This window comes from Phaethon aethereus (genome assembly GCF_964289735.1).
Source record: "Phaethon aethereus genome assembly, chromosome: 8".
Taxonomy (NCBI): domain Eukaryota; kingdom Metazoa; phylum Chordata; class Aves; order Phaethontiformes; family Phaethontidae; genus Phaethon; species Phaethon aethereus.
Window position 1 is genome coordinate 3118128 of NC_138584.1, and position 26891 is coordinate 3145018.

The window sequence follows — 26891 nt, forward strand, 5'->3', positions numbered from 1 at the left end:
TTCAGTCTTCAAACCTCTTCAATCCTTGGCCTTTCGACTGAAACTTTCAGGAGCAGAAATACTTGTCTGTCTGGAATAGAACAGAAATCACATTTCTACCTGCCCAGCACACGCCAACCTGAATGGGAACTGATAAATTTACAGACGTGAGTAATAAAATCTCAGCCTTCAAACCAATGATTCTTTACCATCAAACATTACGTTTTCAACTACTGAATAGAATTACATCGTCGTGTTTTGCACTCATCTGCCCATAGCAATTTCAGGTTGTAAATACTAGTGCTGATCTATGACTTTGCTGTCCTACAAGCCAAAACAACAGAAATCTTCCATGATCCAGTACAAGAATTTCCAAACCAGCTAAAAAATAGGTACCTGTCTAGATGAAAAAAAGTATTACGTTACTTCAGAGAAAAATAATTACTTGACAGACACCACTGAAATAAAGCAGAGTAACTACAGGAGGACTAGTACACTGTACTTATTATTGGATACACACTTCTCGATTGGATCTGCTATTTTCCAAATACATGGATAGTATTTACATTACAGATTAATTATACTTGAAGTGAAAACATTCTGAAAACTTTGTCACTAGGTAAATATCTTATGCTAAATGTTTAAGTTAAATTTCAAACTTTTTTGTCCAGTTATATTTCATCACATCCTATTGGGCAATGTTTTTCTATTAAACGTCTTTCTGAATTGGTTTTGCTCTGCTTCATTATTCTTAATCTCTAGAGGAAGTTCACAGGATAGGGATTTATCAGGTTTCTCCAAATAAAAATGCCTCTTCTAAACTCTGCCGTCATAACAGTCACGAGGTCTCCCAGCCCAGTTAATGAACATATTGTAAGAAACAAATAAAACATTGTACTTAGAAGCTTATGAACTTCTAAACTTATGAGCACAGAGAGGCAAAGCTAATCACAGGCTATTTGAATTCAAATACCCCATACAGCTTGCCTAAAAAAGATCTGCTCTGCCACAGGCCAGTGCAGAGATCTGTGTGGGAAGCAGACATTCAGATAAAGTGCTTTTATTTCCCTGCTCTTCAACTTCGGGTGAAGCCACTTGACCTCCTTTGTAGGAGGCCACTTCATACTCTTGTGTATAAACTAGGGAAGCCTCAAGTTTACTCTGAGTTTGCCACATACAGAGGCTGTTTTGCAATTTAACCTCATCAAAGCCCTCTGCATTCGAGGAATGAAAAGAAAAGGTTGTGGTAATAAAGCAAAAAGGTTTTTCTGATAGACACACCAAGTTTATATTGCTTCACCGGTGTGAGATAAGTTCTGCTCAACTAAAATGTTGGCTAATGCTTCTGTAACCCAAGCTACGTTCATGATTTTTTTTGTCCTGCAATCTGGACCCTCCAGCCTATTGGAGATCTATTTTCCCAACATATAATGCCACTAATAGTTAGATACCTTTTTTCTCTGACCAAAATTATACGTAGCACATAATATGCTGCTTGCTTCAAAAATCTAACAGCTCTTCATCTCTCTGTTAGTTATATTTTCATCACTGTCATTATAAAAATGGATATGTAGTTGAAAATGGGTCATGTAAAAAAAAAAAAAAAAGACAACGTTCCAGAAATGATGCCCCAAGACATAATCAGAACCCTTAAATATCTATATTTCACTGGGGTCCGTGGAGCTATAGCGATTTAAGTAATTCTTTTTATGGTAGTCACTGATCAGAAAGCATTTCTGCATATTCAGTAATGCTTCATCACTCATTCTTTACACACTATAATAGTTTATTTTTCAATTTATACTTACGAATTTGGTCTCAGGAGCTTGGTGGTATTTTCACATCTTCATATAATCTCTTAGTTTCATAAACATAGTGTCATGAATAATTGTCATCACCCAGGAGGGATGTAAAGCCTACCAAGTTCTTTTTTAAAAAATTGAATAAACCTTATCTTACACCAGGGATTTCTTGGTTTTTAAGTGTCTCCAATTAATTACTGTTGCCTGGTAGATTCATAAGATATACAATATTTCCTGGAGAGATGTAGAGGCAGAATTCTTTCAGACAAGCACATCCAGAAAATAACACTTGCTTACTACAGATAATGCTTCCCACTGATTTTGTTAACAGCTAATGTTTCTTACATCTTCAACAATTACAGCCTTGAAAATATTTTCAACTATTTTTTATCTTCCTTCCCCCCCCCATGGTGTCATATGAGATCTGACTGTGTATCACTAACTTTCTGAAATGTCCTGGATATAATTTGGAGCCAGGCTGTTTTCACATGAAATTATTTTAATGGATTTTAAGTAAGAAGCTCTTACTCCATCTACTAAATATGGTTTATGTTAACTTCACCTTTCAAACAGCCTGAATGCATGAAGTCTCCTGAAAATTTACAATGTATACACTATGAGGTGATACCTAATTTAGTTTATGCTATAAAAGCTGATCCAGTTCCCACAGAAATAAATGAAAAACATCATGTTGATTTAATGACAATTGGATTTGACCCTAAAAGGGTAGGACTCTGCTTATGTGAACAGAAAGGAGAACATGCTATGTCTTTCAGTGTTCAAAGTGAGAATGAAAATTCAGGAATCTCTTATTAGAGAGAAAGGAGAGTGATAAAGACATAATACCAGTGAAGTCAGCAGAGATAAACTTATATAAATGCTTTCAGATGAATCGTGCCGTTCTGACAAATGATGCAAAACCACAGTAGCTGTTACAGCCTCAGGTTAAAATCAAGACACAAAATAAAAATGTTTTGCATGATAGAGACTCTACTGCATTTATGAACATTAGAACATATATTTAGCTCAGCATTTTCATCTTTTTCATTTTATACTTGCATTTATGTTCTCATCTAGGTTTCCTACCCTTGTTTTCTTAGCAGTCATAAACCTGCTATCCTCCTTGCTTAGGGACTTTGTGAGCTATTATGGATCCTGCCTGGAGAATATATGTTTCAATCCCTATGGAGCACTGCGTCAGTGCTATAAGCCGGCTTTTTGTTTAACTCAACTCATATGTTACAGCTTTCTTATTTTGCAAATAGTACTTCATGTAGGGAGAAAGAGTCCCCTGAAAAAAACCTTGGCCACCTCAGCAGAGATCCAGAGGCCTTCCTGTGCTCTGCATACAACCCGTTGGAGAAAAGTCTTCCTGAAGTTTCTGGCATGCTGCTCTTACTCCCTTGGATCTTCCAGAGGGAAGTATAGCAGCTGAAAAACTGGAAGAATTCTGTGCTGTTAAGACTGTGTGTGACTGGCCATTTTGGGCAACCTTGTAATGAGCTATGAAACCCTTCCTGCAAGCTTCCACACAGCATGGACCAGACTGAAGCTGTTGCCACTCTGTAAGCGTGACATGAGGTGGCACCTCTTTGTCTCCTCCTTATCTAAAACTCTCCGCAGCATTAATCTCTAAGAGGATAATTAGTGTATCTAGATCCACCCTGTAACAAAGCTGGTCCTTAGAATGTGAATAATCATCACCAATTAAATGCAGAAGCAGCATTTGAACCAAAGCTCTGAATACTTTCACAGTTACAAAAGACAGAGCAGTGCACTTATCCAGAATCTGGACTTTTGGAAAATTGTGCTTCAAGATAGCAACATTTGACTAGTAGTCACCACTAGAGAAAATAAAGTTGCTGAGCCTACAGTCAGCTTACACACTTTTTCTGGTTAATTGATCTGGTTTTGCAAGTGAAAAAGTGTATCAGACGGTAAGCCCGGCTGTTCTTTGGTGGGACAGTTCCCATAACTGGGAACTACAAAGAGAAATAAATCTCTTGTTCATTTCAGCGTTGAGGATCTTCATTAGAAGGCTACACATTAAGCACGGAATCTAAATATTAATTTTAGAGGAAAGGCAAAGACGACACTATTAGTAAAGACAGTGAATGACATCGCTGAGATGGATTTGATTAATACATTAGCAATAACAAAATAACCCAAGTAATGTTAAGTTTCCCAGCGCTAAGTAACCTCAATTACATTCTACTTCTCTAATACAAACATGTATGTTTACCACAGGGCAGCTATCCATTATGTTGGACAGAAAATTTATGCATTTATTTGCATAATTTGTGGTATCTGAAGTCTGTTTTAAAAAGCAAAAGTAAGGTAATGTCAAGTTTTGTATTTAGGCTCTGTTCCACAGCTCCCTGGAGTCAGATGCAGTCTCACTGAAACCCCAGCACCAAACTGAGCCTTATTAATGTGAGATGTTTCGTACCGAGGAGTGTAATTGCCCTCAGGTCTGCCTGCCATCTACCGCAGTAGTGTATTTCCCATTTTTCTGTAGGTGAGAAAGTGAGTACCAAAATTATGACTCAAGCTCCCTACCAGGTTTTACAGGTCTATATTGGTGGGAGGTTATGGAGAGCAGCAGTGCCCGGGAAGATCTGCCGCTGCCCAGCCCTCAGCAGCCCAGTCTCAGCAAAACCTGAAGAAAAGGCAAATTGCTTTGAATTCTCCCACTTGCGTAAAGCCGCTAATTAATTTTATGCCCATGGATGCTGCGTGTGGTGGAGCCAGGGAGCCCACTGATGCTTCCCAGCTGTGCTGTGTCTTTTCTGCCCTTCAAGGGGAGAACTTTGGTTGGCCTGATACTGCTGACTGTGCAGCTCCAAGCATCTGCCATCTCTCTTTAGCAACGGCATGCTGCCAGTTGACTGAAGACCCAAGCCCCAAATGAACTGTTAAAGGATAAAGAGGAACAAGGTAAGAGTTAACATGAAACATTTTGAAACCGTATTCTCCTATGCGCAAATTCTCCACATGTTTCAGTCAATGAAAATTATTTGTGAAGGGAAAGAGATAATAGCTGTTTATAGAAGTGGCAATATTTGTTATCACTGTGAAATAAAAGTAAACCCTGAAAAAAGTAAAATTATCTAAATGATGAGAGACACAGCTGAACCCCACAGTGGTGACATTTAAAATTGTAAATATTGCAGTGAAGCCAATAAGTGAATAATGCCTTTCCACAAAACACTGCTCATAATAACTGACATTTTCAGTCCCTATTTTCACGCCTTGTTGTATGTTAAATATTACTGCCACATTGAAATATCAATTTCAAATTTGATATGTTACGGAAGTAACTCCTCACTACCTTGAGGAGATGTCAATGTCAAACAAAATTAACTCACCAGCAAAAACCAGCTTGTCTTCTGTTGTGGATGGACTGCAAAGAAATAAGAAGACATTTGTACAGAGGTAAACAGATTTGGATTAGGGGGTGATAGTACCCTTCTGGAGGAATCTGCATGTATACACTTTACATACACATAAAATGTACAACATATACGTACACACCACATATTTTGTCTGTGTTGCACTGAGCTCATCAACTGCTGTGCATCCAGTTTTGGTCAGCGAACATCTGAGGTTTGTTAATAAGAAGTACTTTTAATATTTACTCTGCTACAACCAAAGCCAATTTCGCATTTCCAAGGGAGTCATTGCCTTTATTCCTTCATTAAACAACCTATTTTTCATCTGGGGACATGTTTCGTATTTTGAAGTGTTAACATTTAAAACTAGTATCTTCTTATGTTGAGTATGTCACCTACTGATTAAAACAAGGACCCAGCTCAACTGGTCAAGTTACTTCACATCTCTCCAAGATGTCATCATTCATGATAATGATAATACCTGCCTCCTTCATGCAAAGATGGGGCAAGTGTTATTAGCTCTTATAATGTTTAAATGAAGGATATTGATCCTGTGACGTGAGGAAGATTTTGTTCTGCCTTCCAATCAGTGTAAGATTTGTGTTTCACAGTCTGAAGCTGAGGTAGTTGGGCTTTAGCCTATTGATCCACTAGTTCGCTCAGACATTAAAGTAAAATAAGCAGCATGTAGCTGAGCATTTAAACATCAAAACCTCTATTATAAAGGGTAAGCTGATGCCAGATTAAGTAGCTCCCATGAATTTCAGATTTCACACTGAATAATACAATTGACATGTGAGGCAGCCCAGCTCTTTCTGAGTTTTGCTGTTACAGATGAATTCTCTCAGTCTGTCACCACCCTGAAGGTGAAAGTCCTGCTAGTGCGATGTTTTTAGGGCTTAATAGAATTTTTTATTTTTATATTCATTCTCAGGAAGTATTTGCATGAGCCTTTACAAGCATGTTGTTTTCAGCAAAGGAGGTGTGTTTGTTTATTCTCAGATTGCTATTGGACTTCTAGACTTTTCCAGCTTAACAGTTACATCTGAATTACATTCCTGATTCCAAGCTTAAGCAGAACAAGCTAATTGCTAAGAGACTTCATGTACACACAGCTATTAATTGCAGTTAGAGTATAATATACAAGAAGACTGACATTAAATGTTGTTATCTGGCCTCAATCGACTCACATGGACTGGGGTTGTAAACTTTATTTCCGATCACATGACTTCTCTGTATATTCCTTGGTAGTCAGCCTTGAAAGACACACTATAATCTGCAAGTCCTATTAAATTTTCATAAATATTCAACTTTGACGGTGATTTGCTGAGCGCCCCGTACTTGATGTTCTCTTTCACCCCAGAGTAATTTCCCGTGATAAACACTGATGAAAATGCAACCAAAGCTAATTGACACAATTTCCCCTTTTCATTCTGAGCGTAGCTGCTCTCGGTTTTACTCCGTTTGCACACACCAAGGATCAGCTGTCTTAGAGAAGGACTTATTCTGCCTGAGGGAGAAGGCTTCCTATAACCACAACATCTTTCCACAGGCTTTTCTGTGACAAGCTCCTCCAGTCAGCCAGAAGTCTTTTGCCAGCCATTTTCGTACTCAAGAATAGCCTTAGCCTTGTGGTGGAAAACCTTATAAAAATGAAAGCTGTTGTCACTGTTAGCAATCAAGAAGCCCTCCTTCCCTTTCACACAGCCTTGTAACTTCTCCCTGAAAAGATGCTTCCCAGAAAACAGGTATTTTTAACCCTGTTTTAACCAGAAATAGCTAGGAGTACTTGTTTTAAAGGTACTTTCTAGAGGTTTAGTTTATCTCTAAGAGCCGTGGTACCAGGAGCATCATTACAATGTTTGGCAGTGTTTCATCTCACCTAAACAGAATTGATAGCACTGGTCTGTCTAATCAAAGCCCACCCAATATTTAGTGCTGATACCAGCTCCACTTCCTTAAAAATAACAGCACCAACTGCTACATTCCTGAAGGTTTTTACAACATTTGATATTAAGACATCAAAATAGGAAGATAACGGAAAAATAAATGTATTTTTGTAACGTTTATGATGGCATTATGTACACAGAATGCTTTCTGCAGACAGGCCTCCAGCTTACATATTATTTCCTTGCTTAAAGCCCTCCAAAGATTAGTGAGTATGTCAACATCGGTTTATACAAAAGCAGCCTCCAGGGCCAAAACGTGACACTTGTAAGGTTGGAAATTCTACAGTAAAAACGCCTTAAGCATGAGTGTGTCACTTTACTCTTAGTGTAAGATAAAAAACATCATCATTATATTAAAAATTTCAAATGTTGTCTGTTCCCTTCTGTTTTACAGGAAACTTGTCACCATGTTCCTAGAGATTCCTGAGTTTCAGCAATGTTCAAGAGCTTCTCTGCAAAATTTCCAATTTTTTTCCCTTCCATTTTCCAGACAGTACTCCTGTTTTCCTTTTTTCTTTAGCTGCAGGAGCCAACCTGGTTGCCTTTAGTTCGCATGAGCAAGACCGTGCAGAGGTAATCAGACAAACCAACCTGCCAGCGAATGGACAGTGTCAAAGAGCATCAAGAAAATTTGAGCATTCAGTTCTCTCTGATCTCACCTTTCAGCCCACTGATCATTGCAAAGCCGACTCTGCTGAGCTCCTCCTGCTATGGGAATTAAGATGTCTGGGCACCTTGCAACACGGGGCTCATCGTTTGTAGGTTACCTGGGATCAAACCATAAGGGAAATCAGCACTGAGGCATTTTCGAGGGGGAAAAAAAACCAGTTTCCCTTTTGTTTGTTGTTACCGGAATTGTATAGCAAATGAATTCATTTGCTATTGATTGGATTTTCAAAGTAAGGCCACAATTTTAGCATCCAAAGTTGGTTTTTTTAACAGTAAATCCTTAATACCAGGTGTTTGGAATTATTTGAGCCTTGAAAGAAAGGAAAAGCTTCAGGTGCTTTTGAAAATATTAGCAGGCCTCTATATTTTCCACATGCTAAACAGCAGCCTTTTTTGTTGGAAAAGGTGCAGGGGTCAGTCTCTTTGCCCTGCCTGTCTCGTCCGTCATTTGGGGAGAATTTATGCTTCTTTAGACAGATATTCGCCCATGATTAGGTGTGCTGCAGTTAAAAAATAGAGAGAAGCATACAGAGATGCACACAGAGATCAGCCCACAAGGATTTGCTCTGCAGCCAGACGGGGAAGTGAGATGTGAGGGGAGCAGCTTTTTTTTTTCTGCAGCCTGTAAAACTTCCACATTACAAAGAAGACACAGAAAAGGAAGTAGAGACCGTGTCTTGGGCAGCAAATATCCACAGGTGAGCAGATCTGAACCAGGGAGTTTCTACATCTGGGGGACGCCACGGGAGCGGGGAGGTGAATGGAAGTGGGGAAATAAATAGCTGTTGGTGTAAGCGGGAGACGGCCTGTGCCAGACCGGGGCGTGCAGGCATCGCGCTCCGAAGGGCTCTGTTCCCTTCCAGCTCTCCATCCCATTGTCTCCAGATCACAAACCAAGAGGCTTGGTTGTAGTCACTCGTGCTCAAGGACTGTCATTTCTGTATCACACAAACTAACGCCGAGTAAGAAATGACCTGATTAGGTATCCTGCTGCGCTCTCCGCTCTGAGCTGGTACTCGAGGGTGGGCATCCTTCATCACAGCAGCTGGGGGTTACGATTTGCTGTACAGAGATACAAAACGGGTGTAATACAACAATACAACCAGTATGTAACAGCCTAACTCAGAACCACCCGAAGGGACTCCCACAGACTTCAAGGGGATTTTGCGCAACCTCAGAGGACCAGATTTTTCCAAAGATATTTAGATGCCTAGTGAGATTTTCAAAAGTACCTTAATAGATTAAGCATCTAGTTGCCCTGAGGTTTAGGCACCTAATTTTCCTTTCATTAGATTTTCTTTTAAAAACGCGAGGTCTGGGTGCCAGCTGCATTTCTAGGGATGCAAAGATCTCTTTGGACTCTGAGCAATTTGCCAGAGAGCACGTGCTATGTCAGTAAGCAAACTCAAGAGCAGCAGCTCTGTAGTCTCCTGGCTGTGGCTCTCTTTTTGAAGCTCACGCGCTCAGCCTTGGGCGTTAATGAAACTTCAGGGCATGAGTATGTCTGGTTGACATGATTTAAAATAACTGTAAATAAAGATAACAAAAGTAACACCTTGTCCTCTCCATTTCACATTAAGTTTTGCGGAAGAAATCACACATATTTGTAATTATTACTCATGGGGGGGAAAAAGGAAATTTTAAAATCCACTTTAAATTTTGGCTTTAAAAGTCTGAATTAATTTATTTTTCTCCCCTCTGGAGGTCTTTTTTTATTTTCCATAGTGGCTGAAAACTTCCTGTGCATCGTATTTATTTCCTATTTATTTAACTTTTATATCTCTCCTTTAAAGCTCGGTGTCCCATATTCCCTCTTCTTTTTCACAGAAATTTTTACCATGAAAAAAGAGGAGCAGAGTTAGGTTAAAGGTTACCACTTTATTTAACTTGGCCTCTGCACGGACCTACGTATTTGTTTATGATTTGCAAGGTTTCTGCTTTCATCCAGGCAGAAAATGGTTGCTAAGCAGCAGCATTGCTTTTTAAAAGCCAGAGCCAGGGCCTGATCCTGCACTCACTTGCGCATGTGGTTATTCACCGGGTTATGCCCAAGGAATGGGAAGATTACATTCTTCCCGAAATATAATATGTTATATATTACAGGAAGATTATATTCTTCCCATAATATAATATATTATACATACCTGCCACCTACACAGTAATACATGTCTAACTCACATAGGTGTGTACATGTGTGTGTACATATATATGTACATACAGAGATAAAAAGAAATGATGTTTGTGTTCTTGTATGTATTTCTGGCTGCATCGGTACAATTTGACTTAAAATCGAGTATCTGTCCTCTTAAATGAATTAATAATTGCCTAAACTGTGATGGTGGTGGGAAGCTGATCCACTTATTTTTGCCTTAGAAAAAAGCCAGGACAAAAACCTTGCATCAGGTTTGGGTTTTTTGAGTTTCTCACCAGACTTCAAACACAGAAGTGAAAAGCTTTGAAGCAAACCGGAGAGGTTTGTAATATATACAAGAGCTATCAAGTAATGTCTCAGCCTTTCTTGCCTTGTCATGCCCCTGCCATTATTTTTACTAAAAATTACCCACTTGCTGAACTTTATGCAAGTGTGCGAGATGCATGAAACTGTAAAAACATTTGGAGATTTCGCTCATTAATCCTTCGCTGAATTTTTACAGTTGATATTGAACACAGCAGTCAGGAGGATGTATGCTGTCTTCTCAGCTCATAAAAGAGACCAAAAGCCTAGAGGAGATAAGTGCAAACAGACAGATTTCACACAATTATCATCTGAATGTAATATAATATATGGATATTATCTAATTTTAGGTGTGCAGGTGATGTGACTTCAGCAAATCCCATCTAAACTGCTGGAAAGCCACTGTTCCCACATCGTACCTAGGACTGGTGTGCTTTTTATCTTCTGAGTGCTTTATACACTTTACCTACTTCTCAGTACTGCTCTTGAGAGACAAGTCACAGAATCACAGAGTCATTAATGTTGGAAAAGACCTTTAAGATCATCAAGTCCAACCATCAACCCAACACCACCATGCCCACTAAACCATGTCCTGAAGTGCCAAGTCCACATGTTTTTTGAACACCTCCAGTGATGGTGACCCCACCACCTCCTGGTACAGCACCCGGGAAGCCAGTCAAAGCACTGCAGTGGCTTTTTTAAACCCGTAGGAGGGAGTTAGACTGAGGAGAGGTGTCATCAATTCCTCGCTCCATGAGCCTTGCGGTAAATAGGCCGGACTGCAACCCATAAAACTAACATATAAAATCCCGCGGATGTGGCACAGATTGCCAGGTGACTTGGGAGGAACCACAGAGTTCATGCACGTCTTGTTTTCTTTGTGCGTGTAACACAGTGGTCTGGCTCGACTCTGTAGGCACCTGGAGACACTGCGATAACAAACAGGGTGACACACACGTGCCAGACTGTTCCGCCTTGGGATCACACTTGGGCTGCACACGGACACACCTCAGGAGACTCTCTTCTCCGATGACTGTGCTCTCTCTTTCCTCCACCATCCTCTGCATCTTTGTGGCAAATCACACAGTCGGTATTATTAAGTGTAGCCACAATGTCTGACAAGGAACAAGGTAACTTTAAAAATAGCTCTTGCCACACCGTCTTTCCCTGTTATTTTTATAAAAACGAGAGACTAAGTGAATGGTCGAGAGGACTGCAGCTTCTTTGTACCACTGGAGAAGTTCTGGGCATTGAACAAAGGCTGTGGCCACCGTCTTGTCCAAATGAGCCCGTCAATGCGATCCCAGGGGTCCAGAAGAGGAATCAGGTGACGTTACTTCAGTAGAGCATGAAGAGTTCCCTTTGGAGGTACACCCAGGTCAGGTTGGATCCCTGGCACAAAAGTTGGAGCAAAACAAAACAAGGTTCAAAAGCAAATACATGAAGACCAGGTTGTTTTAGCTCTGCTTGAAATACTACAGAAAGAGCACAAGGAAAAGCTGGTCTTAATCACCCATGGTTGTTTTGCTAATCCAGATGGGATTACACAGATACGTCAATGAGAATTCCAGTCTCACCCTGTACCTGTGTTTATAATTTTTCCAGTATACCCACTTTTGTAGGCTTCGATACTTAATTAGCTATATATGAACATATTCCCACCGCTGCTAACATTAATTTGCTACTATGAGGTGTTCTAGCAACCAATATTTTAACCACTCTGATGTCTAACTTGGTCAGAGAAGGTCTAGACTGCCTGGCTATGTAAAATAGCTCCAGCAGCCCCTCAGCAGCCATATTTCACTATTGCTTAAAGACGACAATTCTAGTGCCTCCAATGTGACTTTTAGATGTATGTAATCGTATATATTACTTCTCCTGTATTCTGCATTGTGCCCATGTCAGAGTTTCAAACAACTTTGCAACAGAACCTTCTTAGTGTATGAAAAAATGTTTTGCCCAAATCTCCCGTTCTTGGGAAAGCTTATTGCTTTTTCTCTTTGGTGCTGAAAAGCAAAACTGATTTAAAAGTATATTTTTAAAAAGCCAGTGGGAAGTTAAAAAGAGAAGTCATACACATGACTCATGGTGCTGGAAACAGCTGTACTGCTTTTGGTGACAAAAGGCTGGTTTTAAGCCTTATGTAACTTCAGGAAAATCGATATGCAGCGAATGTACTCAGCCAGAAAGGAATCTGACCCAAAATTTAAAAAAATAATACAAGCTGTCTCATCGTATATCTTTAAATAGGGGTTCTTTGTCCCTCAAAATATCTTACTTTCTGTCATGTCCTGAGAAAAGGAGGAGTGATGCGTTTCCAATAGACTGGGTCACTTGGGAACGGCGTAGATCAGCTAGGTTCAAAGTTAATCACTGCTATATTGTAAGTGTTTAACAGCATAAAAAGTATGATGGTCAACAAAAAGCCAAAACTCCAAGTTACACCCAGCCTAACTGCAGGTATCTTCATGAGAGATCAAAAGGACTACACGGTACAACTGCGTCTGCACAGCAGCGATGTTCCTCTGGACATTAATCTCCAGAGACCTCTGTAAGTGCTCTCAGACCCATTCATTTCCATACCTCCAAAGTACTAAGGAAACCAGAGCAGGAATGCTGGTTGTGTCTCGTAGGCATAAATTCTACTCGATACCGAAAGTGTTGGGCCATGAAAGAGGAACCTCTTCTTTAGTATGTATTTAAAATGGTTATTTTTGTGGCTGGCTGTAGTTTGTTTCCCAATACCCCTAACAATATTTTATCTTGTGTTTATTGCTACAGTATTCTGTTCACATACTATTGGGTATTGTACTACTCAAAACTAAAGCAAATCCAAATATCTGAGATCTATATTTAGCAAGCCCAAGCCTATTTATATAGTAATAAGAGCAAATGCTGTTTTGGGAGAGCCCGTGAACCTGACCACTTGCTGTGGTCCCTCCTACTGCCCAACACCCACAACTGTGTTAGGGCTATTAGAGGATACATCTCTGCCTATTCTATGCCTAATAGTAGCTACTTATGTACCTGACATCCATGAATTTGTCTAATTCCATTCTAAAATGGCCTCCATCACCTCCTGTGGATACAAATTTTAGAAGTTCATGATGCACCTTGTAAAGTACTTTCTTCAGTCAAAGTTGTAAACCTACCTCTTACTTGTTTCAACATATGCCCCCTGCTACTGAAGGATTTAGTGAAGAACAGTTTGGCATGCATCCACCGCCCCCATTACTGACAATACAAGAACTACAAATAACCACTTTATGATATGGCACTGCTTGTGCACTCTCCTCATCTTCTTAAATATCAAGCCAGTCATATCTAGGGATACAGCATACATAGTACTGCCATCCTGACACCGTAGCCCATTGTACGTTGGCTGTAGTAGCAAGAGTAGGTGTTAAGAATTACCAGCCAGCTGCCCATTCCCATGCAAACTCAATCTATTGAATGACTCAGGTTGAAAAAGAGAAAAACCTCCTCAGAAAAAACGTTGTTTCTTAGCTTAGGTAATTTCATTCTCCTGTGTTACAGCATGCCTCAGCAAATAATTGCATTGGTGTGACAGGGGTGATAGAAAACAATGATGAGGCCATAACCCAGAGTTGGGTTGCTCTTCCCAACTGTTTCTTCAGCCGTATTTGCAGAATTTGCAGCAACAGCGGTAACATATAATGAAGGGAAACATGCTTGCCATATTTCTATTTTCTTAGATCCAGATCATAATGAACCCCCCCCCCCCTTCTTTGTTATGAATGGAATTACAGACAACTGTAGAATACATCCCCTTTGCTCCTTTTTTTTAACCCTAATTCGCAGAACCCCCTAACTCCATGTCTAACACAGGTATGTGCTGAAGTCCTTATCCTATCAAACTTCCTGAAGTTACTGCAGTTTTTGGATTTGTTCCTGAAAAATAACAAGTCATTCCAAGTAATCCAACAGGCTGTGCAATAAACTATTGTAGGTTATCTCCGCTGTTGGGCAGGAGAGTCCTGTACAGCAGCAAGAAAGGGATCCCTTCTTGCGGCAGCTGATACTGCCATCCTCCCCCATTCTCCCGAAGGGAAAGTTGGAACAGCCGCAGCTTGTCTCTCTTCCTCTTTAGCTCATTTTCTGTATTTATTTCACCTATTTGAACCACCACTGAAACGATAATCCCCTGAGAGTGAAGCACATCACCGATCCAAAAGCAAACAGCAATGCCATGGTAGGCGCTGAAACCTGCAGTGCATCTGATTCTCATCCAGTGCTCCCAGTCCCACAGCACAAAGAGGAGGCAGAAGGTGAAGGATGCAGGATGATCCCGCAGAGCTGACTTTCTTCAACCACACAAACTCAGGACACGTGTTTTCCATATCTAGGAATAGTTTCCTCGCCGCCTGATCTCCTGTCTCTCTAGATAGGGCAGCAGCTGCATGCACAGCACAGGTGGTCTGAGATAGTAGAGCAAGTGTTTCTGCATCTGGCAGTGGGTTTGGGGAGGAACAACATCTAACTTCACCAGCTGCTTCTCTGACCTAAACTCTGAGTAAGGGAGGGAGGCAGCAAGGAGCTTGGGAGCATGCCGAGAGAGTTCAGAAAGGAGAGGTGTCGAGAGGTTTGGTAATAAATGAAGGGTTTCAGGCAGCGGAGCTAGAGGTGTGCCTGGGGATGTGAATGGAGACCAGGAACAATGGCTGTGGACCATACTGAGCTAAGCGAGTCCTAAGGTGAGGAGGAGTCAGGGATGGCAAAGTCCAATTTGTCGAGAGAGGCAGTTTGTGGATGAAGATGAATTGAGTCTGTACCTCGAAAGGGTAAAGGAAAATCAGGTAATGGCTGCAGCTGAAGGGAAAGATGTCACAAAGTGTCAAATAAGATTTCCTTCATTCTGGTTTTTCGTTGTTTGGGGTTTGGGGTTTTTTTCATTCTGAAGTGCAGAAGTCCTGGAAAGCTTGACAGTGTTTCCTTCTTTTATTTCCTCCACCAAACTTTTCAGCATGATCATACCATTACCTGCTCTTTCACCAAATATACAGTTTCCCAGTCCCAACATTTCATTTTTCAAAGAGGTAGCTAGGAAGTATAGGGAGATACTACAGCAACACCTGCAGCTGTACCTGCAGCTAGCCAGTTAGTTTGGCCATCAGCCTTTACTACTGACTTAAAAAATCACAAGTTTTTAATCTTATCCAAACAATAATACATCTTTCTGGATATTACCTCCTTAAGATCATGCTGAGTTATCCATATTTGTAAGGTGGTCCTCTTCTGAATGGTTATCTAAAAAAGAAGCATACATGCATGAGTCGCTTCTATTATTCTTTGCATCACAACAGAACAATAGCCTTGGGGTGACACTGTTGACATAGGACTTGGGTAATCCAAATTTAACTCACAATTTTGCTACATTCTTCCTTTGTATCCTGAACCAAAGACTTAGCTTTTTTGAGCCTTAGTTTTCTTAAACTGTGAAATGAGGTCTATAAATCTCACTGAGTTGTTGTGAGACTACAATCATTAATCTGGGTGGTGGGATCAGATACTACAGTGGGGAAAACTTCAGGAAAAGTAACGATAGTAGAATTCCAAATAATGACAGGGCATAATCCTGATTCGCTCATAAAAACGGAATGACTACAAACCTAAAAGGGATCTAGCTTTCACTTACAGATTTGAAACGTATTTTCCTTCTCAACATTGTGGCTGCGACTGTGGTAACGCCACTTCCCCTTTCCCATCAAACACACTCAGATCTCATTCATTTATAAGCGAAAGGAAAAGATAAGGCATCCCGTAAAAGTATCACAGGAGTAAAGCCACTGGTGATTGTTCTCTCTAATGAAGAGTCTGTAATTTTTCACCTTGGCTTTTGCCAAATGACATCAAAGCAGACAATGAAAATTACTGAAGAAAGGCCATTCAGAAGACAGGCCATAAATGAACAAGAGGCAAGAATTAAGGGATAAAGATAGATCATCCGTTAACTTCTCCTGGGGAAATGCAAAACATTCCCAGTTTCTTTTCAGCACTTCAGGCCTCAGCAATGCAAAGTGAAAATGTGTCTTTGGACCGATATAAAATGAGGATCTGCTTTATTTGGTCTAGTAATAGAGCTGAATACATGCTGTATATTTTGAAGCGGCTGCATGTTTTGGTTGGTCTGTGTGCATTATCTGAACACCGCTTGTAGAAAGCTGCTGATACCTTTCTCTCTTTTTCTTTCCTTTCCTAATGTTAGAAACTTGCATGATAATTAAAAATGTAAAACCTAAGTAAACCATGCTGCGATTACCCGAGTAATTGGGTTCAAAGCAACTCACGGGCTGATCAGATGAGTGAAGTAAATGTTACTAAAGTCTATTATTTCACACAATTACCTAAGGGGCCACTTCTTGTTCCCACAGAGTTCAAAGGTAAACATGCTTTTAACTACAATAGGAGTAGGAACTTGATGTTGACTAGTAGGGATGGCTGAAGAGCTTTGAAGCTGGAACAAAATACACACGGCTATCACACATCAGTAATTATCTTGGCACCATAAACATTTATGTACCAGCATGTTACAAACTCTTCATCTTAGCTATGACAATAAAATAATTGAGTCCTTAATGTGAGGGCCAAAATAGGGTATTTCATCTTAAAAAAAATTGAGCTTATTCTTTAACTTCCTCTCCTGAGTATCCTGGTATGTTACAGAATCACAGAATCATTAAGGTTGGAAAGGACCTTCAAGATCATCAAGTTAATATACAACGCATAAGAATGGCACTATGTAATGCACATATATCTATATATATTTAAAGAAATAAGCTGGTCATTTCACCAGTGTTTGGCCAGATAACGACACTATTAATATTCTAGTGTAACATGAGGCAGCCTGTAGCAGTTATCATTCTCTGTGCTAAAAGGATGGAGCCAAAAAGCGAGATGTATGACCTTACAATGGCATTTGCGGTCCTCGGGAGAGCAGATACACATGACACTGAGCGTACGTTACATGCTCTTGTTGCACTTAGTTCATTCCCGTCGGCAGCCATCACGCTGGAATTTTAAATCTCTGCAGCCTTTTTGTCTCCTCTCAAGGCTGTGTGGTAATTCAGATTCTTGAAGGGACACTGGTGCTGCAGGAAAAAGTAGTTTCTTGCTCCAAATGTGCTCCTTTACAATTTCCCCCTGTGCTGCTCTATCTTCCACAAAGCTTTCAGTGCTCGTCCTATTTACACTTGTGTGCGCGTCTTCAAAGTGCGTGGTATTTTGATTATGCAGATTTTGTATGACTGCATTACAAGGTGTTGGCAACCTGAGGTTGCTTCCGTGCATGATTCTTGTTTAAATCAATATGTGGGCTGACTAGCTATAAAATAAGACCGCTTTGTTCCTGATGACTTGCATTTAAACTTAATATTCCTGTTAAGGAGAAACTTGCAGTAACTTGTGTCCTTTTACTTTAATGGTGATAAATTCCTTAAGTATAAACAGGTCACAGTGCAGACGTTAAATATGAACATCTCCCATTTAAATTGTCAGAGATTTGCTCCTATTAGCATTGCAGTCAGAAGCTACCAGCCAAATACAAAAAAAAGTAAAAAGCTGGAAACAGTGACCAGCTCAGTTTTCAAAGGAAGCATGCAAGCAGAAGGGCCTCACTTATCCTTTTAGCCCTACCTTAAAGTGAACCCCACTGCAATAAGGAGTAGAACAAAGTCCTTACAGCCCCCAGCCATTGTAGTGTTCCTTACACAGCCCCTGTCACCCCATCCCTTCTGGTGAGCCCCAGCCTCTCTCAGGGCTCCAAGGAGGGGACAGAGCCGCTCAAGACACAGGTAGTCACCAGCCCTGCAGAACGGAGGAGATGTAGGCAGCGAAGGTCCAGCTCCTGCGCAGATCTCAGGAGGGAGCCCTGGGGTTGATATGCTGGAATTACCGATGCTGCAGTCAAGGCTGTGCTGGAAGCAGCTCAGCATGGCTCAGCACAGCTGGCTGCTAAAGTCACAGGCAGTTCTCCAACCTGCTCTTCAATTATCATTCCCAGTGTCTGCTTTCTGCTGTAGCTCCTTCTCATTATTCCCTCCCAGGTATTTCGGGTCACCCCTAGAACCGCGTGCCACGCATCGGACACGCACTTGCAGAAGTTCCACAAAAATTCTGATGAGTGCAGACTGCCCCAATTTTCATTTTATTGCATTCTCTCTAGATTCAACAGTTGGGAAACTTAGTTTCTGTCCACATTGCCAGTTCTTGTACTTTTGTGATCTCAGGCAAATCAGACAGTTCTCTTCATGCAGTCCACTCATCAGTGAAAACAAGCAAGCAACAACAAAAAGCATAAATATAAAAGTTATCTCCTCCTATGCATTTTTATGCTGCCGAATTAATTTACACAGAGTTCAAACAGAAAGCGTTACCGAATTGCAAACTATCATGACTCATGTGAAATAAACCATTTCAAGACAAACTCTGACAGCTAAACTCTACCTTCAGTTCAAAGAGATCTCATTTCCATTCCTCAGCCCTATCAAAACCTACAATCTATGGCAGGCCAGTTGTAGCACTCATCAACGTTTTTGGAAACCAATCATACCAGTAAGAGAGACCCATCCCAAACGTTAAACAAAAAAACCCCCATGTTGACTGAACTCATGACATTGATGAAATCAAAGAGAAATCTATGTATAAGAGGGTTATTTTTTCAGACACTGTCAAGCTGCAGCGTAATACAGAGTGAGGATACGGTTATAATAAATTTTTGTGTTCTTTGCAATGGATTATGAGGTTTTTGAGATTAATTTATTGCTCTTGATCAAGAAACAATATAGCTTGTCTTTGGCTCGTTCCTCTGCACAGCTCAAAAACAACCCTAAAGGAGGCTTTCTCATTAAGCTGCTGCCTTCCTGCTAGCATGGATATACAGTGGGAAAAGATTTCCTTTCACAGGACATAAAGGTTTTTCTACATTTTTCTTCTCTTTTTTTGAAATGAAGTTAGTCATAGTGTTATTTTGGCTAAAACATATAAGCAGAGTTAAAGTGACTTTAGAAGTAATGCTACTCTTCCGCTTGTGCAGAGATTACAAATGCATAGTCCAGCTCTTAAATCAATTTTGTTCTCATTAGCTTTAGATTTTATCATTAATTTAAAAAAAAAAAAAATTGAAGGGCGCTGGGTTCTTCTGCAAAAGCTGAAAAAAAGAGCTTTGATTGAAAAAAAAAGCACCGAAACATAAACTTTGGACCTCCTGGCACAAATCTTTGGTCGTTGCCTGGAACATTTTCTGAGCTCACGATAGAATAGGATGTTTAATTCTCTTTTATCTTCCCAGAAAAGCAGATAAATCACTACCTGGTCATTCCTGCACTCACAGCCTTTATGTTATTTTAAAAGCTAACCTGTCTCGGACACGGAGGTGACAGATAGTGTATTCCTCATGGCCACAGGAATGATAACGGTCTGTCCTGGAGCACAGACATGATCTCCCAATCTGCTAGGATGGCACTGTGCCTGCTGCCAATGTTGTATTCTAGTGTTTCTAATTACAGTCATCACTTAACGACCAGATTAGGGACGTAAAAGTCTGCAGAACCGTAAGTGACACGCCACTGGCAAGAAGCAGCCTTTTCCAATTGCGGTGGCATAAGAGGCGTCGATGATTCTTTGGCACAAGAGGCAGCTGCTGGGACTTACACATCTCCCCTTCGTTCACCTGCGTGACCCCACACTAATATAGCTCTTCTTTGGGTTAGAGGCAATTAGGTGTTTGTTTGTTGGTTGGTTGGTTTGTTTTCCAGAGACTTCCGAGTGCTATCATTCTTAATATACGAAGAAACATTCTCATAATTAAAAATTTCTGAATTATTTTTCTCTAAATATTAATTTTTCATTAGGCCCATGAGTGAAAGCAATGATATAATTTTAAGGGGGATGGCGGGGAGAAGTAAAAGCAAATTGGGAGCTACCAGACTACAGTACAGCCAACAAACACATTTTGGGAATGCAACACCAAGGACAACGGTACAAAGCTCTTACTTGCACGTACAGTCAGAAGCTGGCAGAAAGCTTATGGGTCACGAAAGCAAACAATTTAAGAGCATACTGTTTTACAGCCTTTTATTGTAACACTTTGAACAGGATGTTTCAGCCAAAGAAACCATTGTCCTTACGGAAATAGGGAAGACATAAAGGTGTATGGAACAAGTCAGCACTTTTATAATGAACAAGTAGAACATATTGGCAAATATCACCACCCAGCAACCATCAATTAATACAGCTGGAAAGCATGGGTGAGTTAATTTAATTTTAACTAGGTTTCCAGTCCTGAAGAACGAATAACAAAATTTCAAGTTCTACAGGAAAGCCATAAACTAGAGATTTTTTTAAAGGCTGATTCCTGATCCATCCCTTCAGAAGCTCTTGAGCATGCACGGTCCAAAGGACCAGACTTTAAGCAAGTCTCCTTAAAATGTCCCATCCCATTCGCTGGGTAATCAGATCTGAGTATCAACTTTTGATTTGTTTGCTCAGAGACAAGATACTGCTTTGTGAACACTATTATGCAGTTTATATACACACATCCATGCTCTCAAAGTGGTGTTACATCTGGGTTAAATACTGTTACAGCTGTCCCACGCCAAGTAAAAATAACTTGCAAGATAAATAAAGGTAGTACCTCCATGCACAGAATGGATCTGCTGACAGTTGCCTGGTGAGAATTGTCTTGAAAGAGTTATAAAAGCTATAGTTTTTCAAAAAAAAGTAGCTATTTTCTCTATGCAAGTTATATTTGCAGCTGGGAGCTCCCATGATACTTCATCCTAAAAGCTGTGTTTTTGAGATTGCAGGATTGATCCTTCAAGGACAGGTAGTCAGAAGAAGGGGTTTTTTTTTTAAGACATTAACAAGCGGCTCTGTCAGAATCCTCTGTACATTTCCTATGGACTTAATCCAATAGAATTAATTAAAAAGACAGCTGTTTGCTTAGTGGAAATGAGACAAGATCTAATTTATAACCTTGGTGTGGAAGGCAGTTTCTGGTTTTCCATCCAACACAGAATTATTTGAAATCAAGGAAGGTCACTGTGGTGGAAGAACGGCGTCTCCTGAAATGAAGAAGGCAAGTTGTTTACAGTGTTTAAGAAAGATGAACAGACACTTGACAGAGAACCTGCCTTTAAAATTTAAGGCCACAGCTATTAAAACTGGGTCTTTTAAATACTCTTTCATACTGCATCTAAATTTCCTATAGTCTTTGCTCCTAACTAAAGAATTCATCTAAGATGATCACTGCTTTGCCTAAGAATAGGGAAAGGAGAGGAACTGCCCTCCTTGGAGTAGCTGTTATCAGCCAGCCAGATGGCAAACGACGTGCCAGAATTTACAGGAAAGAGTCCAACACAGATCATTAATTCCAACACAGCCTCTACACCCCAAACACCATTAAAATGTCACTGCTAAGGGCTCTGAGAGCCAAGGCACCAACAAAACGTGTTTTACGCAAGGATTTCTGAAACCATAATGAATTATGAAAAATCCTTCCCCAATGCAGCGAAATAAAATTACAGAATGAGTAAATTTGTATATGTGATAATTATGGAGAATACAACCTTCAACTGCAATACATATCTATATATATATTACATATATACATAATAAATTGTTTTGCTAAATTGTATTCAGTTTCATAAAACATTTAGTTTGTTCATAAAAATTATTTTCTTTTGAAAAGAAAACCATGGACCAGCTCCTTGACTGGTAGCGTACCTCACCCAGGTGGTGTACATCACTGAGCTATACTAACCTGCGTCAAAAGAGGAACGCGACATCATGCTAGATTTAAAGTTATATTGTAGAGTGGCTTATGTGAAAATGGGTCTTGTTCTTACTTCTAGGACTAACATTTTTTTTCTACAGTGTCTCCATTTATAACGCAGCAATCCAAGGCACATATTTTGCTCTCACCAGATGGAATATTTTCTCCTCTCAGGTGGTCTTCATGACTAAGCTTCGTTGGAAGAAGAGTTCCACGTTATGACAATTAAGGCCTTGCAATATCCTGAGTTAACAAATTCAGCCTTTCCTTCAGACATCAGATCTTTAGATGAGACACCTGGAGGCCCTTATAACGAGACAGGGACCAGCAGAAGAGCCACATCACAATCAGGGACACCTACAAACTGCCTGATTTAGGAGTAACACGCCATTTGGAAGAAAAGCAAGAAGGCTTTCCAGGAAAGGGCTTTCCATTCATTAATTAGGAAGACTGTATCTTTCATGGTGGGAGACAACAGGTATACAGAACACCCAGAGCCTCTGCAAGCACAACTTTATTCCTTTTTTCTTAAATACAGTGTTGTTAGAGAAGTGGTTTTGTTAAAGAAGTGTTCTTGACATCTTTTGAATGCTGTCACAGGGAAGGACAGTTGTCAAACCAGGAGATCTAAGACCCTAATGAACATCACCATTGCTCTGGTGGTTGCACGTGTGCTAACGAGTTCTTCTCGCTCAGCTCAATCATCCAATATCTACTCGATCCCACTGGTCCCTTTTATAAAGTGTTCTTTATAAATCAATTAAGATTTAGCATACGTTTCATTGGGAAGGATTGCAAAGTATTAGCAAATTGAAATAAAAGTTATCTGCATGTTCTAAAAGTCTTTTCCATCATCATAGGAAACACAGTCACATCTCAGATGGAACAATGGTGTTTTCATGCTGTAAACTAATTTCATGCTGATTACAAAGCAAGAAGCAGAGGAAAAAAACATTGTTCTCGGTGGGAGATGAATTTGGGTGATCAGAATTCAACTGGCCCAAAGGAGATGCTGCCTGAGCTCCCAGCCTAGCCACGGTTCACAAAATCCCAAACGTGTTCCCCTGCCACAGGGATCTATGTGAAAAGAACTGGAACCACCCACCTGCCAACTTTGCCATCGGGAAGATGCTACACTTGCTCTTTGATGTCACTAGCAATGGCTGATAATGAAAATTAATGGTGACTCATAAAGACGTCTCCTTTCCTAAGAATACTGGAACAGCAGCTTGCGTAATCCTGAGATTTACTTAATTATGGAAGATCCCCAGCACTATTTTATTTGATCATGGTTCCCATCAGTTGTCTTCAGCTCCCTCTCCCTCCCAGCTTTACCAGAAGTGCCTTTGATTAGCACGGCCCTAATAAGAAGCTTCATTCAAAATGAAAGCAGAGTGGGGAGGCAGGCACTGAGGTGTGGCTGGCGATTTAAAAATTGAAAGGAGGAGAGCGTGGAAATGTATCAGAGAGAGGTGAGAAGTTGAGATGGTCCTGTTTGCTGCTGGCAAAGTGGGAAGCTGAGGAGAGGGCCCAGCTGCAGCACGGGCACTGTGCTATCGCAGATGTCTCCAGAGACGGAGGAGGAGGCTGAGGAACATACCTCTGGCTTAATGCCTCTGCTCGCTTCTGATGAGGCCAGACCATTACTTCCAGTATTTTGAAGCGCTTTCTGCTTGAAACCTCAGAATTGACCAACTTCAGTGTTTTGAAATATGCTGCTCTACCGAGAGTCTGGAAAAATGTTAGAGAAATGGGTAAATACTACCATGTATATCACACATTTAACAGCTGAGACACTGAAGCTGTATCTAACATAATCTCCTACAGGCTTCCTAGTTTGTGACCACGGCGGTCTCCTTTTTTTCAGAAAGCACAGAGGGAAATAGCATGGGGAAGCATCTTGCTGCCTTCCAGGTGATCTTGGCGTTTTAAATCAGGAAGCAAGCAAGGAACCTCGGACTTCATCCAGCTCCACGTGTTATTTATGATGACGTTGCAGCAGCACACAGGGCCCTCGCCACGAACCAGAAACCCATTACGCTATCTAGCATGCAAACCCGTAACACGCAGGTGAGACTTCAAACACCCCTCACTTAGCAGCAGCCATGTTTTACAACTACTTTGCCTAGCAAGACAGGATTTAGCGTGAAAAGTGGGGGGGGATATTCCTCATGCAGGCGGGAACACGTCTTTCCCAAAAGGGTTCAGGGGTGCTGGAGCCAGAGGCAGGCGGGGCGCACCCAGGCTGCCCGCGCACCCAGGACAGGCCGCCAGGGAGAGTTTCCAGCATTAAATATGGTATTTTTTGGCTCAGCAAATATGACCCCTTGAACTACAGATCCGAGCGATGAGAGGAAGTCATCGCTGCGGAGAAAAGGCAAAGCCTTTTTTTATTTCGGAAAATAAAATCACTGAGGCAAGGTGGGCATACGGCTGAGCGTTACGTGGTAGTACCCACTGGTCGACACGGGGGCCGGCCCCCGCGCCTCCCGGGCCTGCGCAGCCCGCACCGGCCCTGCCCGACCGGCCGCGCCCCCAGCCCCGCGGCCGCCGCCGAGTGCCGTTCCCTCAGGTGGGCGGGCGCCGGCCGCAGCGCCCCCTGCCGGCCCGCCACGTTCCCCCGCCCCACTTCAGCGAACGGCGGGAGGGGCGCGGCCGGACTTGTTTCTTGGCGGAGCGATGCCGGGTCTCTCAGCTCCGCCTCCCGCCCGCCCCGCCGGAGGCGGAGGGTTACGGGGCGCAGTGCCGCGCCCGCGCAGGCGGTGTGGGGCCACCCTCCTGCTCCCGCGGCGGGTCCGACGGCGCCGTGCCCCAGCACTGCTCCTGCCGTCCTCAGCAGCGTCTCGTCCCGCTCTCCTTGCCGCCCTCCGCTCCCTCTTCCCCGTGGGCTGGGGCTGGCGTCTCCGCGTCGGCTTCCCCCTCAGCCTGGAGGCTCCCAATATGAACAGCATCGTTTGCGCTAAGAGGCACCAGGTACGGCGGGGCGGCGGCGGCGGGACGGCCCGGGCGGCCGGCCCGGGCGCGGCCCAAGCCGGCTGTGCGGGGCAGGGCGGGCCGCGACCATGAGGCGCGGGGGGGGGGGGCGGCCGGGCCCTGCGCCGCCCTGGCCCCGCCGCTCTTTGTTCCCAGCTCGGGGAGCGGCGGCGGCCCGCGCCTGGGGGAGCTCCTCTGGCTCCACGGCTTTTTGTTGCTAATTTGGGGCCCGTTTCTGGAAGATTGACCAGATCTCGGAGTTGCCGCACCCATAGTGGCGAAGTTGTGTGAAATGGCCTGAATAGCGTGAGACCGATCCCCTCACGGCGGCCGGCCGGGGGGGACCGGCTGCCCTGCTTCCCCCTCCTCCGTGGGTAATAGCGGCCGGTGGGGATGGCGTGTTGCCCCCAGCCCAGAAAATGCTGCCCACGCGTGTTGTTCCAAGGTCAGGCGCCTCGCCCAGTGCCACGCTGCCATCGCGTAGTGGCACCTTCCCTAAACCCTTACACTAAGTGGGGGGAAAAGGCGAATCGCAGAAATCGCGCACTTTGAGTGAAAAAAAATAGACGTTTGGAGCTAAAGAACGTGTGCTGGCAGCTGGTTGCCAATGTCATGACCCTCCCTGTCGTCTTATACCAGTTCTAGGAAATGGGAGATAATACAGCAAAAACAGTGGCTGTCAGTCCACGTGAGTGCTTCTGGGGAAAGGTGATGAGTATGAATGACCAGAAGGGTTTGTGGTTGTGGGTTTTTTTTGGGGGGGGGGGGTATGGTGGGAGAAATACAGTATTTTCTGCCTGCATGCACACATTTCCAGCACCTTTTTAGAATTTTTCAGAGGTGCTACAAGGTCGAAAATATCTTTGCATTGGCAGCTTCACTGTTCCTTCATCCGGGATTCCCACAGACATAAAAACTGAATTGGTTATGATTTCATGCAGGGTAGAAAAACTGACAAAGTGAGAGGCGAGGTGTCAGAGTTATTTGCTAAGGAGAAGGATAGCAAGACCAGTGATAGACGAGTGGAAATTCAGTATTGTGTCTGTCTATTGTGGTTTGTGAAGGAGAGGATTTTTTTGTTTGCAGTGATGGGTGTATAGACACCACATTTATTCTCTTCTGTTAGGGATCTGCAAAATAAGAAACCAAGCAGGATGTGGTCCTTTGATGGTGAGATTGGTTTAATTTTAGAAAGTGGATTTTGTAGCCAGAAGCTTGACTCCTGGAGCACAGGATGCAATAGTTAGGGAATAATGTCCAGTTAGGAAACAGTACTTTAGCTTCTGTCAATAGATCTAATTTTGTTTTCTTCAGCTTGGGTTCTTAAGCAGCAGGAGACAGTAAGAAAGGCAAAAACTGCCCGGAATGAGGGGTGGGAGACGACGACACACAAAAAAACCACCAGTTTGCTGTTTGTGTGACAAATGTTTGAAGAACTGTTGGGAAGTGTGTGTTAGTGAAAAAAAGAAACCGGGGGGGGGGGGGATGAGGAAAGAGCTCAGATTTTAAGAGCATGCATGTGAGGCAGAAGGTAGAAAAAGACGTGTAGATAAGGACTATGACAACAACAAAAAAAGTCTAACGTGGAAAAGGAAAAGAGGAAACACAGAACCAGTATGGAAGGGAGTTGTAATCACCAGTAAGTGCTCAGACTCAGTGGGACAAGTATACCAAAAGCAGGGGGGATAGCCTTGGAAGTGAGTACTAAATGGGCAGCTGTGTGTTACAGCTGAGAGCTGTAGTTGAAAGAGCTGTAACATTCAAGCATAAAACCTGCTTCTCATAAATTTTTTAAGTCTACATACATAAACGAGTGTTTGAAAGAGCTCTCCCGGCTTGCTCTTTATAGAGGACAGTCCAAGTATTACATCTTCTTGGACT